Source organism: Trichosurus vulpecula, chromosome 7 (assembly GCF_011100635.1).
Source record: "Trichosurus vulpecula isolate mTriVul1 chromosome 7, mTriVul1.pri, whole genome shotgun sequence".
Classification (NCBI taxonomy): Eukaryota; Metazoa; Chordata; class Mammalia; order Diprotodontia; family Phalangeridae; genus Trichosurus; species Trichosurus vulpecula.
In genome coordinates, this window is record NC_050579.1 from 131,842,337 (window position 1) to 131,858,242 (window position 15,906).

The following is a 15,906-nucleotide window of genomic DNA, read 5'->3' on the forward strand; positions in this document are numbered from 1 at the left end:
AAGGAAAATTAGCTAGGTGGAAACTGCAGTAAATTAAGTATGGGGGATTATGATGATAGTTAATATTTCTATAGGCATTATCTACCTAAGTCTTATTTCAAACCTGCTGAAAGAGCACAAAGAGTATGAGTAAAGGAGTCCAACCCCTCTTCTAGGTCATGAGTTCTTAACCTGAAGTTCATTGCCTTTTAAAAAAAAATTTTGATAACCACATTTCAATATATTTTTCCTTTGTAAACCTATGTATTTTATACATTTAAAAACATTCTTCTGAGAAAAGGTGCATAGGCTTCATCAGACTGCAAAAGGAGTACATGATACTCAAAAAACATTGAAGAGCTCCTCTTCTAGGTGGTCAAGCTCCCCAAGAACTGAACCCAGTCCTTCAGCATGCATGGGTCCAGAAGCAACAGGGGCCCTTAAACTATGCCCAAAGCACAACCAAATTGTGCATACCCTTTGATCCAGCAATACCACTACTATGTCTGTATCCAAAATAAATCACAAAAAGGGGGGAAAGACCTACATGTACAAAAATATTTATAACAGTTCTTTTCATGGTAGCAAAGAATTGGACATTGAGTGGATGCCCCTCAATTAAGGCATGGCTGAACATATTGTGGTATATAATTCTGATGGAATACTATTGTGCTATAAGAAATGGTGAGTGGGTAGATTTCAGAAAAACCTGGAAAGGCTTTGTGTTGGCAGCCAAAAATGGGCTCCTTAGCACTTAGTCAACAAGTGCCCTTGACTAGTTTGGCTTTTTCCCCTGAACTGAATGCTGTTTGTATGTTGGACTGGAGTAAGCTTGTTGGCCCCTTCACCTTGCTTCCCTTGCTTAAGCTGATGGAAAGAACCTGTGCTTTCCTGGTCAACCCCTTCACCTTGCTTAAGCAGATTGAAAGAACCTGTGCTTTCCCTGGCGTACCTTACAGCCCCGCAGAAGCCAGATGGTTAAAAACAGCTTCCGTTGGAGCCAGAGGCTGCTACAGCTACAGCCACAGCCGAAGCTGAAGCAGGAGCTGCCAGTAGCAGAGCTGACCTATGGGAGGAAGCTGAACAAGGACTTGAGGCCAGTGGGTAATCTTTTTACCATAGAGGGGGAAGCATGATTTTGCTTTACACCATCATGCTTCTCTGTAGCCTCCTGGTTACTCTTGTGCGGCATACTTATTGGGCCTGGAAGCTTTTGAGCAATATGTCAAAATGGGGATGCTGGTTCATGGGTTGGTTACTGTGGAGCCTAAATATATGCTTTGATTCTTCTGCCTCTTGAGAATTTCTTATATCCAGCGGTTCCGAACCTTTCAGACATATATATGACCCTCTTTGAGATTATAAACTCTGCCCTCCTAATACATGAACTGATGCAAAGTAAAATGAACAGAACCAGGAGAACATTGTACACAGTATCAGCAACAATGTGCGATGACCAACTATGAACTTACATCTTCTCAGCAATACAATGATCCAAAACTATCCCAAAGGACTCATGATGAAAAATGCTATCCATATGCAAAGAACTGATGGAATCTGAATGCAGATTGAAGCATACTATTTCACTTTGTGTGTGTGTGTGTTCTTTTCTTTTGTCCTGTTTCTTCTTTCACAACATGACTAATATGGAAATTTGTTTTACCTATACCTATACACCTATACCCATATACCTATGTTTTACCTATAACCTATATTAAACTTCTAACCTTCTTAGGGAGAAGGTCATGAGGGAGGGAGGAAGATAATTCAGAACTCAAAAAAAATTTTAAATGAATGTTAAAAATTGTCTCTACATGTAATTGAAAAAACACTATTAAATAAATGGATATGATTGTAAGTTTAAAAGGGGAGGGGGGGGGCTCATAGAGGAGAATGGAGTGGACACTGTGTCCTAGGCCCTTAGACCCAGCAGCAATTATTATTGATAGAATAGTACAAACTTTAAATAACAATTGAAAGCACCCATGTTAGCACCTATCAATAACTCAAATTTCTCTGTGAGGTAAAGACTACATGTATGACTGACCTCTAAATGTACATAGAAGAAAACATCATACAACCTTGATTTTCATTGGGCAAGGATTCATTAAATCCTCTACCTGGAAAATGTTTGGATCAAATTATTTTTAACTGATTTGCAAATTGAGAATCATAATGATTCTGTTGCTTTGGTTACTTTTGTTGTTGTCTTTGTTTTGTTTCTTTTTATTTTGTAAACACAGTCATCCCTCTACATTTGTGGGCTTCCCATTCTCGGGTCAGTTATTCACAGTTTGGCCATGAATAAATAAATGGGAATTTTTGGAGATTTGCAGTATATTGTGGAAAATCACAGATGACACCTATATGCAAAGAAAACTGAAAAAAATTTAGTAAGTCATAAGTACTATATATTATCAACCTATTTTATCATTTACTATCATAAGTATATAAATATAAATTTATTATGAACAGTTAAATTTTGTTAAAAGTTTCAGTGAGCTAAAGAACTATAGGCTATACACTGTCTTTGGGAATGCCTCCTCTTTGTCTTTGCCATCCAGACTCGGTCATGTGATTTTCTCCCAAAATGCTCTTGTATCTTGAGCTTTTCAGAAGCAAATCCATGAGGCAGTTGCTGCAGCTATCCTAGCAGTTGTGAAGACTCTGCATAGTCTTCAAGATACTAATCCCATAGAAACAATTGTAAATTTTTTTATGGGTGCAGTGTGTTTTACTTGTTTTGTGTTAAATAAATGTCATCAGAATTTAAAAATAAAGGTTTGGGGTGGGGGCTGGAGTTATTATCAGTTTTTCATATTTGCAGGGGTCCTGCACCCCTAACCCCACCATGAATGTCAAAGGATGACTGTACATAGTTATGGTGTTAAGGAATAGCCCAAATATAATGAGATAGGTATATTTTCAAAGTATCTGCATATTTTTGGGTAATGTTCCAATCCTCCCCTGGCTGTAATGGAAATAAGGAATTTCTTTTGAGTATCTAATGGAAAAAAAAAATAGAGCTGTCAGACATAATCATCTAGTTTGCTCTTACAAAGCATTTTTCTGAAGCCATACATCATCATTGTTGATATTTTAAATATTAAGTTCTCTTCTTCCTTTTCCATTCCCACTCTCCTTTTCCTCCTATTTTTATTTTCCTTTTCATTATTTTTTATTCCCAATTTGGATTTCCTTTTCATGATCATTTTAATTTATGTCTAGGATGATAGGGTGCTATATTGGAGTTGAAAGGCACTTTAGAGGTCCTCTGGTCCGTTTTAAAGATGAGGAAACTCCAAAGCAGAGTCCAGAGACTTGCTGGAGCTCATATAGCTATTAAGTGGCAGAGCTAGAATTTTTAACCTAGGCCAAAAAGACATCAAATCCAGCACTTTGCCCACTGCACCACTGCCTAGATTTATGTGAAAGAAATGTAAATTAATATTTTTTAAATTAAAGTCTATTTTTTCAATCCATGAAAATCTTCCTTCTCTCCCTCCCAGCTCTCCCCCTCCTCCCATCGAGAGAGAGAGAGGAAAAAACAACTCCTGTCCCAAATACGTATAGTCAAGCAAAACAATCCCGTCATTGGCCATGTCCAAAAATATATGTCTCAGACTGCACTCTGTAGCCATCACTTCTCCATCAGGAGGTGAGTAGTGTATCCCATCATGAATCCTGTGGAATAGTGGTCAGAGTTCCTAATATTTCAAAGTTGTTTGTCTACAATATTCTTGTCACTATATAAACCTTTCTCCTGGTTCTGCTCACCTCACTCTGTATCAGTTCATACAAGTCTTCCCAGGTTTATCTAAAACCACTCCCCCCATCATTTTCCACAGCTTCCATCACATCGATATACCGTAACTTGATCAACCATTCCTCAACTGATAGCCACCCCCACCCGAGTTTCCAATTCTTTGCCATTTTTTTTGTTATCCTCAATTAGAGTTTGTTTTGCTTAAGACTAATCCCCCACCTCCCCTTTAATATGCCCTCCCTCCAATTTCTTCTTTTCTCTTCTCCTCTTTCCCTTATATTTCTCTACTGGGCGAACTCAACTCTGTGTGTGTATATTTTTTCATCTTTGTTACCAGTTCAGATGAGAATAAAATTTTAGTATCAACTGCTTCCTCATTTCTTTCTCCTTATTTATATAGACTTCTATTTTGTGTATCAAAATTATGAGAGATAATTTTCCTCATCTTCAATTTTCCCCCCAATGTATTCTTTTCCCCCTCTTTTTCCATTCTTCTAAGATCCTCAAACATAACAGAAATATTTCCAGGCTCTCTGCCTAATTAGGCATTGCCCCCTGATGATGATAGTATTCTGAGGGGACATGTGTATCATCTCCCCATAGTAGAATGTAAGCAGTTTATCCATATTTAGCGCCTGATGATTTCTTACTTATGTTTACCTTGTTGTATTTCTCTTGACTCCTGTGCTTGTACTTCAAAGTTACTATGTAGTTCTGGTCTTTTCATCAGTAATACTTCGAGGACCTCTATTTCACTAAAAATAGGATTATGCTCAAGTTTGCTGGTTAAGATAATCTTCTTTGCAAACCTGAATGTTTTGCCTCCTGGAATAACAGATTCCAAAATCTCCACTTCTTTATAATGGTGGTAGCTAGATCATATGCGTTCCCTGCTGTGGTTACTAGCTGCCTGAATCTGTTTTCCAGGTCAGTTGTTTTTGTTCTGAGATACCTAGTCTTCTATTTTTTTTTTAGTCTTTGATTTTTTTTTAATTTTATTCATTTTATTTTTTTTCTACCCTCCCCCCCCACTCCAAGATGGCGTATATTCTGGTTGCCCTGTTCCCCAGTCAGCCCACCCCTCTGTCACCCCACTCCCCTCCCATCCCCTTTTGCCTTCCTTTCTTGTAGGGCAAGATAAATTTCTATACCCCATTGCCTGTGTATCTTATTTTCTAGTTGCATGCAAAAACTTTTTTTTGTTTCTGAACATCTGTTTTTAAAACTTTGAGTTCCAAATTCTCTCCCCTCTTCCCTTCCCACCCACCCTCCCTAAGAAGTCTAGCAATTCAACATAGGCCACATGTGTATCATTATGTATAATCCTTCCACAATTCTCATGTTGTGAAAGACTAACTATATTTTGCTCCTTCCTAACCTATCCCCCTTTATTGAATTTTCTCCCTTGACCCTGTCCCCTTTCCAAAGTGTTTGTTTTTGATTACCTCCACCCCCATCTGCCCTCCCTTCTATCATCCCCCCCTTTTTTATCTTCTTCCTCCTTTTTTCCTGTGGGGTAAGATACCCAATTGAGTATGTATGGTATTCCCTCCTCAGGTCAAATCTGATGAGAGCAAGATTCACTCATTCCCCCTCACCTGACTTCTCTTCCCTTCCTACAGGACTGCTTTTTCTTGCCACTTTTATGCAAGATAATTTACCCCATTCTATCTCTCCCTATCTCCCTCTCTCAATATATTCCTCTCTCATCCCTTAATTTGATTGATATCTTCCCTTCATCTTCAACTCACCCTGTATCCATGCTCTCTCACTCTCTCTCCCCCTCCCTCTCTCTATATATACATATACATATATATATACATATAGATATATACATACACATTCATCCATATATATACATAAACATATATGTATGCATATTCCCTTCAGCTACCCTAATACTGAGGTCTCATGAATCATACACATCATCTTTCCATGTAGGAATGTAAACAAAACAGTTCAACTTTAGTAAGTCCCTTGCAATTTCTGTTTCTTGATTACCTTTTCATGCTTCTCTTGATTCTTGTGTTTGAAAGTCAAATTTTCTATTCAGCTCTGGTCTTTTCACTGAGAAAGCTTGAAAGTACTCTATTTTATTAAAAATCCATATTTTGTCTTGGAGCATGATACTCAGTTTGGCTGGGTAGGTGATTCTAGGTTTTAATCCTAGCTCCACTGACCTCCGGAATATCCTATTCCAAGCCCTTCAATCTCTTAATGTAGAAGCTGCCAGATCTTGGGTTATTCTGATTGGGTTTCCACAGTACTCAAATTGTTTCTTTCTGGGTGCTTGCAGTATTTTCTCCTTGATCTGGGCGCTCTGGAATTTGGCGACAATATTCCTAGGAGATTTCTTTTTGGGATCTATTTGAGGAGGCGATCGATGGATTCTTTCAATTTCTATTTTGCCCTGTGGCTCTAGACTATCAGGGCAGTTCTCCTTGATAATTTCTTGAAAGATGATATCTAGGCTCTTTTTTTGATCATGGCTTTCAGGTAGTCCAATAATTTTTAAATTCTCTCTCCTGGATCTATTTTCCAGATCAGTGGTTTTTCCAAGGAGATATTTCACATTGTCTTCCATTTTTTCATTCCTTTGGTTCTGTTTTATAATATCTTGATTTCTCATAAAGTGACTAGCTTCCACTTACTCCAATCTAATTTTTAAAGTAGTATTTTCTTCAGTGGTCTTTTGGACCTCCTTTTCCATTTGGCTAATTCTGCCTTTCAAGGCATTCTTCTCCTCATTGGCTTTTTGGAGCTCTTTTGCCATTTGAGTTAGTCTGTTTTTTAAGGTGTTGTTTTCTTCAGTGTATTTTTTCAGTATTTTTTTGGGTCTCCTTTAGCAAGTCATTGACTTGTTTTTCATGGTTTTCTCACATCCTTCTCATTTCTCTTCCCAATGTTTCCTCTACTTCTCTAACTTGCTTTTCCAAATCCTTTTTGAGCTCTTCAAGGGCCTGGGATCAGTTCATGTTTTTCTTGGAGGCTTTTGGTGTAGGCTCTTGCACTTTGTTGTCTTCTTTAGGCTGTATGTTTTGGTCTTCTTTGTCAGCAAAGAAAGAATGCAAAGCCTGAGACTGAATCTGGGTGTGTTTTCGCTGCCTTGCCATATTCCCAGCCAACCAACTCGACCCTTGTGTTTTTCAGTAGGGTATGACTGCTCGTAGACTAGAGAGTTCTATGTTCCGCATTTGGGGGGGAGATGCTGGCTCTGCCACACCAGCACTGCTCCTTCCCCAAGAACCCCCAACCCGAACTGGGCTTAGATCTTCAGCAGGCTGTGCACTCCTGCTCTGATCCGCCACTTAATTCCTCCCACCAGGTGGGCCTGGGGCCAGAAGCAACAACAACTGTAGCTGCCCCACCTCCGCTGCCCCCGGGGCTGGAAGCCGAACTGCGAACTCCTTCCACTCCCGCAGCTTTTCCCACTAACCTTCTCCGCAGTCTTTGGTGTTTGTGGGTTGAGGAGTCTGGTAACTGCCGCAGCTCACTGATTCAGGGCACTAGGGCCCCCTCCGCCCGGCTCCTGGTCTCTTTGGTCCATGCCGCTCAGGCTGGGCTCTGCTCCACTCGGTTCCCAGCTCCGTGTGGGATAGACCTCGCTCAGAGACCATGAAGGCTGTCCTGGGCTGGAGCCCTGCTTCCCTCTGCTGTTTTGTGGGTTCTGCTGTTCTAGAATTGGTTCAGAGCCATTTTTTATAGGTTTTTGGAGGGACTTCTTGCGGAGCTCATGCTAGTCCCTGCTTACCAGCCGCCATCTTGGCTCTAGAAACTCTAGTCTTTGATTTTTTAAAACTATCTTTTGTTTTCCATTCTAATCCTTAGGAAGTTTGTTGCTTGGTTTTGTACATCTTCTGTGTCAAGTTGTTAATTTCCTTTCCAATTCTTTCTTCCATAGCTCTTATTTTTTTTTTCCATTTCTTTCCTCTAAAGCAGAGCTGTCCAACCTTAGATTATCTTAGGGCCGCATAAAATAAAATAATTATTCGAGGGACACACCCAGAATAAAAAATACAGTACACTAATAGAAAGTGGGGGAACGCGTGTCATCAATAAGACAGGCGAAGGCGTGAAAGCAAACACAAAACAACGAAGCAACAACACAACAGTATAAAGGTAGGTGCGTACTGATTAGTCTGCATCATACAGGCGGAATGCATCCCACAGATCGACTGAAAATTCCGTGCGATATGTTCAGTCCGTGACACTGCTTAAGAACACCAAAGAAAATTAACATCAATGAGATTATTTATTTGTGATGGAATTAAAAAAATCTAATACAGGCAAAGTAATTTTTTTTGCTCATGAAAATTAAAACCCACAGGCGGGCCACATAAAATTGCACTGTGGGCCACATGTGGCCCATGGGCCATATTCTAGAAGCCCTGCTTTAAAGCTCTCATTTCATTCATTTAAAAAAAAAAACTCATTTTATCTCTACAAGAATTTTAGTTGAAATTCTACCAAGTTGTATTTTTCTTCGAGAATTTGTGTGTAGATATTTTGAAGTCATTCTCTTCTTTAAGGTTTTTGTCTTGAGCATCCCTGTCACTGTAATACCTTTTTTTATGGTGGGATGCTTTTTTTGTTTTCTCTTTTTTTCCTACTTACTTTTTTGCTTCAGATTTTATGGTAGGGCTACACTCTGCATTCTTAAAGAGGGAATTTCTGGGCTAGTCCTCCTACTGCATTCTCTGGATATTGAGTATCAAGTTATTCTAGGATTTCAGGCATAGCACAAGCTGGGGCCTGAAAGCTTCCAATGTTCTCAAAGTGGTTTGATCCAGGGCAAAGTATAATTTCAGAAGTTATTCACTTTAACTCTGTAAGTTTCTGACCTGGGTTTGGATCTGAGCAACACATCTGTGGGCTTGTCCATGGCTAAAGTCTCAGTAGATTGCTATTAAACTTAGCCACTGTTCACTAGCTATAAAGGTCTACTGGTTCAAAGTAACAGAACTGTAGGCTCTTCTTTGGTCTGAGATTCCTGCTCTGGTTACTCCTCTGCAAGATTAAAACTGTACTAGAGGCTGGAGCAAAGACTCCATATTGCTCCTTGGCTCAGAGCCTCAGAGCAACTGCTTCCTTCTGAACCTACTCCTTGCTTGGTCCACAAGTGAGGGCCTATGACCACTCTTTACCTCAGAATGTCACCCATAGGAACAGGTTCCCTTCTTAGTTCTCCCAAGATCTATGACCCAAAACTGGGTAGTAAACAACAGAGCTAGGAGCTGGCATCTATTACTGCACCTTGCACAAAATTGAGTCCCTTTCTGTTGGACTTGGAACTCTTCTTCCCCTGGTGCACAGTATCACCCTGCCCCAGAATGCTCCACATGGCTATTCCTAACTAAATACTTATCCCCAGTGTCCACATATATCTCTGTCTCCCTATGGCCAACTGGGCTAGGGAAAAAATGATTCCCTAAGTTTTTTTCTTCTTCTTGGACTTCCTTATCAAACTGGTATAATTTCTAGATCTATTTGGAGGGGTCGTGAGCAGAATCTTAGTTGTACTTCTTCCTGTTACCCTGACATCTTGGCTCCTACAAATCAATATTTTTAATTTGTCAACCCTCCATTTTCTTTTTCTCCAACTCCTCACTCTCTCATCTACCAGTGACTCACGGGAATCCAAAATCTTGACTTCCTGACATCAGCCCAGATTTATATGTGCTTACATTTCACAGGAAATGTAGTTCCTAATTAGATAGCTATATGCCTGTTATACAGAAAACTAGAAAGTATAGGTTTCCCGTTGTCTGACTCCTATTACATTTTCAGTGAAACACAACTTAAATCCCACCTCTTCCAGGAAGCTTTCCTTGATCATCCCATTTTGATGTAAATACTGCTTAGGCAGCCATTGATTGTAGAGGACCAATGAAAGTAGTTCCCTCCCTAGTGGAGATCTGACTTTGGTTGCCTTGATCAACACACGGCTTCTAGAATCCAGTACAAACTCCTGTTTGGCATTTGAAGTCCTTCCCTACCTGGCTCACATCAACCTTTTCAGCCTTAATATAAAATTACTACCCACAACATAATCTGTAGTGCAGCAAAATTAGCCTTTCTGCTCTTTACATGTGACACTTCAGTTTCTGTGCCTTTGCACTAGTTTTCCCCTATGACTGCAAGGCACATCCTCTTCTGCCTCTTAGAATTTCTCCTTTCCTTCAAAGTTCGTCTCAAGGACCACCTTCTACGTGAAATTCCTTATTCTTTTAGAAGCTACTACTCTCCCTCCCAAAATATCATCTTGTATGTCTTTGTGAGTCACTGGGCTAGGAATACGAGGATTAAAAATGATACAGTCTATGATTTCAAGGACTTTCTACTCCAATTCATGGACATGCCGCATACATAGACAAATGATCACGGGGTAGAAAGTAGAAAGGAGAAGAAAAAGAGCAATAAATAAATGTAATTATGATTACTCCTTTTAAGGACATTTATTCTATTCTATTATAATCCATTTTGCTTCCTATATCTCTTATCACTCCTTTGTTAGTTCCTGTAAGGCCAGTCAGTCAATAAACATTTATTAAGTTCTTACTGTGTGCTAGGTACTGTGCTAAGTAGAGATACAAAAAGAGGCAAAAGACAGTTCCTGCTCTCAAGGAGCTTGAAATCATGTTGTTTGTCCTTCGTTCTGAAAGAGGACCATGACATCAGGGAGGTGATACCATGACATTCAAGTGAATTGAATATAAGCAAGGGAGGACTGTGCAAATTGCCCAGCCTCACTTTCTTCTCTGGAGCCATCTGGGTTCAGTGGCAAGATAAACATCAGGACAGCCTTCTGTCAGGATCAAATGAGATAACGAATATAAAACACTTTTTAACCTTACAGCTCTTTCCTTTGGGGGGGGGGTCATTTTGGTTGTTCATGGGTTGACTATCAATAATTAAATGAGAATTTATGATGTAATGTGGAAAATCAAAGACTATTCACTTATGTAAAAAAAATTAGCAAGTCATAAATGCATATACTATATATTATTAACCTATTTTATCATTTGCTACCTTATGATAGTATATACGTGTTTATATAGTTATATGTATGTGTGTATATATACATATAAAATAAACGGTTAAATTTTGCTAAAAGTTTCAGTGCAGTAAAGGACAACAGGCTACACTCTCTTCAGTAATGCATCCTCCTTGTCTCTCTATCATCCAGACCCTGTCATGTGATTTTCTCGTGAAGTGATCTTCATATCTTGAATAGTACAAAAAGTAAATCCCTGAAGCAGTTGCTGCTGCTATACCAGGGGCTGCAAAAACTCTGCATAGCGTGTGAGATACTAATCTCTCATAGAAACTGCAACTTTTTTTTTTACAGATGCAGTGTGTTTTGTTTTGTGTGGTAAATAAATATGATCAGAATTACTGAAAATAAAGGTTTGGGATGGGGCCTAGAGTTATTCATGGTTTTTCACATTTGCAGGAGTCCTGCACCCTTAACTCCACAAACATTATGGGACAACTGTATTTAATTACACTCATACATATATACAAATACACACATATATATACATGTATTTAAATATTTACATGTATATAATATTTTATACATATGCATATATTGTGCATAAACGCAAAGATTCGTTGTTCAGTCTGTCTGACTCTTTGTGACTCCATTTGGGTTTGGTTTTGTTTTTTGGCAAAAATACTAGAGTGGTTTGCTATTTCCTTCTCCAGCTCATTTTACAGATGAGGAAACTGAGTCAAACAGGGTTAAGTACCAGGCCTAGGGTCACATAGCTAGTAAGTGAGGCCAGATTTGAACTCAAAAAGACTACTTCAGGCCTAATATTCTATCCGCTACACAAAGTAGCTGCCGCCTAATTGACAGCATACACAACCTTTTGTCTCAACAATCCTGTAAGGCAAAGAGTATAAGTGCTTTTATTCCCATTTTGAAGATGAAGCAGTTAGAAGGAAAGCCCAAAGAATATTATACACAATCAGTAATCAATCAGCAAGCACCTACTACCTGCCAGGGCAGTTTGCTAAGTGCTAGGGATACAAAAAGAGGCGAAAGACAATGACTGCAATCACGTAAAGGAAAAAGTGAAAGAAAATGAAAATAAAGGGGGTGTGCATCCAGAACGTTTCTTCTAGTTCAGAATGTTCTTTACTTTGCTGGGGCTTATCACATTGGTTGGCCTGTTTGTTTTGTTTTTTCTTTGTTCTTCATTGTTAGAAGGAAGAATTCATTGGGGGCGGGGAGAAGGAGGGGGAGTTGTTTCCAGAAACGACTAGGATGTAATGGCAAAAGGCAGCGATCACATGAATTTTTCAAAAGCAACCAAGTAAGCAGCTAAAAGTACCTAGAAAACTATTGGGGGGGGGATGCAAATCTGACTTAATTGTATATATAACCTATTTTATTTGGTAAACACCATACAAGATTAGGATCTATAGGTATTATCTTATCACACTGCAAATTCAACCTTACAAATAATTATAGTGTGTGGGGAAGCCCAGTAAAAACATGAAGAGATTGCTCATTTCCCTAAACAAGTTAACAATGGCATAAATACCACATTCTGGTATAAATTTAGATCACCATGCTATTACATTAGAAACCACATTTGTTGTTTGGACAAAAAAGATGCATTTAAAATAGTATCTTAGGAGGCTCATGGTTACTGTTTATTTCTACTTTGAAATCCACAATCCCTATTTAAAAATCCATTCAAATTCAGAAAACACCTCACCTAAATCCCACATAAACCCTAAAAGCTCTTAATGACACCATTGGTGCCCCAAATCTAAGGGGCTTTCAGGTGATACAAACTGCCTTAGGTCAGAAAAGGAAGTTTCTTTTGAAGACAGAATCTTCTCCTCCCCTTCCCCCACTCACCCACTTTTGAAAAATTCCTTGAAACCAACTACAAATTCCATTAAGGTGGAGAGTCATTATACAGACTTGTGGTTTCACTTTTTGACCATGTGATCTACAAGGAAAACACCGACATGGTGAAACTAAAATATGTTGGAGCGGAATTTGACATTTTATTTCATTCTGGGCCAATGCTAGCAGGTATTCTTTTCCAATATTGAAACTCGCAAGCCAATTGGGTGAGCTTCAGACATGGGTGGACATTTGAACCAGGCTTATTTAAAGCACCTAAGTGATCAAAAGGAGGATTGCTCAATTTAAAATACAAAAACAGCCTCTGGACAACCATAAGCGTGTGAACGTGGCCCTGTTCTCAAAGATGGGCCTGCTTGCAGGGTTACAAATGTAAAATCAATCTTACAAAGACCTGGGTTGTGAGACAGACTTAAATTTCTGAGAAAGTTTGTTGAAAAGCTGGAAACATAAATTTTGTATATCCTGCCAGTCTCTGTATGTATTCTTGGTTTCTCCGGTCCCCCCATGCATTAATTTATCATTGCTAAAAATAAAGAGATTAAGCTAGGTGGTATAATGGTTAGAATGCTGGGCCTAGAGTCAGGTAGACCTGAGTTCAAATCCAACCTTAGACATTTAGTAGTTGTATGACCCTGGGTAAGTCACTTAACCGCTATCTGTCTGTTTCCTCAACTATAAGAGGATAAAAATAGCACCTACCTCCCTGGATTGTTTGGAGGATCAAACTGTGCTTATGGCACAGTACCTGGTATACAATAAGTGCCTTATAAATGTTAGCTATTATTTTTTGTACATGATGAATTCTGCTTCCTTGTCCAAACCACATGTTTAAGGCTAAAAGTTTCACGAAGGCAAGGATCGTGTCTTCCTTGAACTTGATAATTCCTCCAAGTCAAGTCAAGTCAACAAGCACTTATTCTGTTGGTCAGGCATCACGCTTAGCACCCTGGACACAAAGAATGGGAGAAAAAACAATCCCTGGCCTCAAAGAGCTCACAGTTTAATAGAGTAGAAAACATGCAAACAACTGTGTAAAAACAGGATATATGAAAGATTGCTGTTGTTGTTTGTCCTTTGTTCTCCAAGAGGACCATGGCATCAGGAAAGTGATGCCATGACTTGCAAGTGAATTGGATTTAAGTGAGGCAGGGCTGTAAAAGATCACCAGCCTCACTTTTTCCTCTGGAGCCATCTGGGTCCAGTGGCCAGATATAGATCCAGATGACTGGAAGATAATCAACAGAAGGGTCAACATCTAGCCCTGTGATTTATATGGAGTAGGTGCTTTGCAAATTTTTATTTAATCAAGTTTGAGGTTAACATGTTTGTGTTCATTTCTGCCTAATATAAGAGGATGTTTTTCCTTTAATGCCACTATCGAAATGTGACATAGCGTAGTGGAAGAAGAGCTAGCCTCAGAGCCAGGAAGTCCCACCATTAACACATACTTGCTATGTCACCCTGATCAAATCACTTAAAGTTTAAACTCTAAGATTTTAAGTTACAGAGAAGCTGTTGACCTGCTTTGAATTTTTTTTAATCTCTCCTACTTTCAGGATTGCCAGTTTAGTTTTTAATTGGAGTTTCTTTTTAATTCGTAGGTTTTCCAACTTTTGAGACTGTTATTTGAAGTTGCATGCTCAATATTTCAATATGTTTTTTTCCTCTCTTTGATGAAAGTAAATGCCTTTGGCAAAGAAAAGTTCTTCATAAGGAGATAGACCCCCAACACCAATGAAATCACAGGTCTAAGCCCTATCTCAACTAATACCACTGAATTTTAACACATAAAAAGGCAAACCAAGAATTCTCCCATATTAGAATGTGGTATTGGGCCATTGATCAAGAAATAACAATTAGCATGGAACTGTTTATTCTTATTCCAGCTTGTCAGTGATTGGTCCTTGATTTTGATTATCAGTTCATTTTCCTTTATCTCTGTTTCTCAGTTGTTAAAGTATCAATAATAACCATAAAGCTATAGAATGTTATAACTGGAAGGGACCTTAGGTATGAGAGAGCCTAAATTCCCTTCTTATCCTCCTCCCCTCTTTTACAGATAATCCAATACAATCCAACAAACATTTATTTAGCACCTACTATGTGCTAGGCAGGCATTGTACTGGGAATACAGTTTTTAAAAATGAAAATGGTCCCTGCCTTCAAGGAGCAATCCAATGGGGGGCGGGGAAGACAACACACAAAAAGAAACAGGAAAGTCGGGGGGGGGGGATCCCAGGGGATACCCTGTGCAGGGGGCATCTTGTTTTGTGGGATTGAAACCAGGCAAAGCAGCAGATGCAATGTGGAAAAAAAGGGTTAAGACTCAGTAAGGCTTAAATGTCACACAGCAGAGAAAACCTAGGTCTCCTGACGTCTAGGCTAGTGTTTATAATCACTCTACTTCAACCTGATTTACAGGGATGTCATTGGGGGCAGTTAGGTGGCAAAGCAGATTAGAGTGCCAAGGTTGGAGTCAGGAAGACCGAGTTCAAATCTGACCTCAGAATCTTACTAGTTGTGTGACCCTGAACAAGTCACTTACCCCTGTTTGCCTCAGTTCCCTCATCTATAAAATGAGCTGGAGAATGAAATGGCAAACTACTCCAGTTGTTGTTGTTCATCCTTCATTTTTGAAGAGGACCAAAGATACCACAATGTGGTGGGTAATGTTTTGACTTGCATGCAAATTGGATTTAAGTGAGAGAGTTACATAAAGGCATCAGCCTCACTCTCTCTTCCTGAGTCATTGGAGTCCAGTGGTAGGACAAAAGCCAAGATGACTGGTAATGCCTGCGGATGCAATGGATGACCTTGGCATCTTCAATGGCTGACCAATATCTATGTGCCTGTTTCAGCCACCTTCATGGCTACAAAAACAAATTGTTCTCATACGCTCATTCCTCTGGGAGAAATCTTCACATACTTGAGGTAGACATCCCCCTAATTCACCAACAGGTGAGGCCTATTGGTGCCCCAACCTGGTTTAGCCATTTGCTGAGATGGTTTACCTGAGGTGTGCCCATTGCCCATGCTACTGCTTCTTGGAACCACAGGTGAGAGTTGGGTGATAGGTGAACACCAAAGGTGGATGAATGGCCCTGAAAAGGCTGCTAGTCTTCTCTGTGCACCCCCATATATTCCACTACATGCTTGGCACTATACTAAGCACTGGGGATAAAAACAAGAAAAAGAAATAGTCCTTGCTCTCAAGGAGCTTACTAGCTAAAGGAAGTTGAAAGGGGAGGGGAGAGGCCCTAAGGAGTAACCT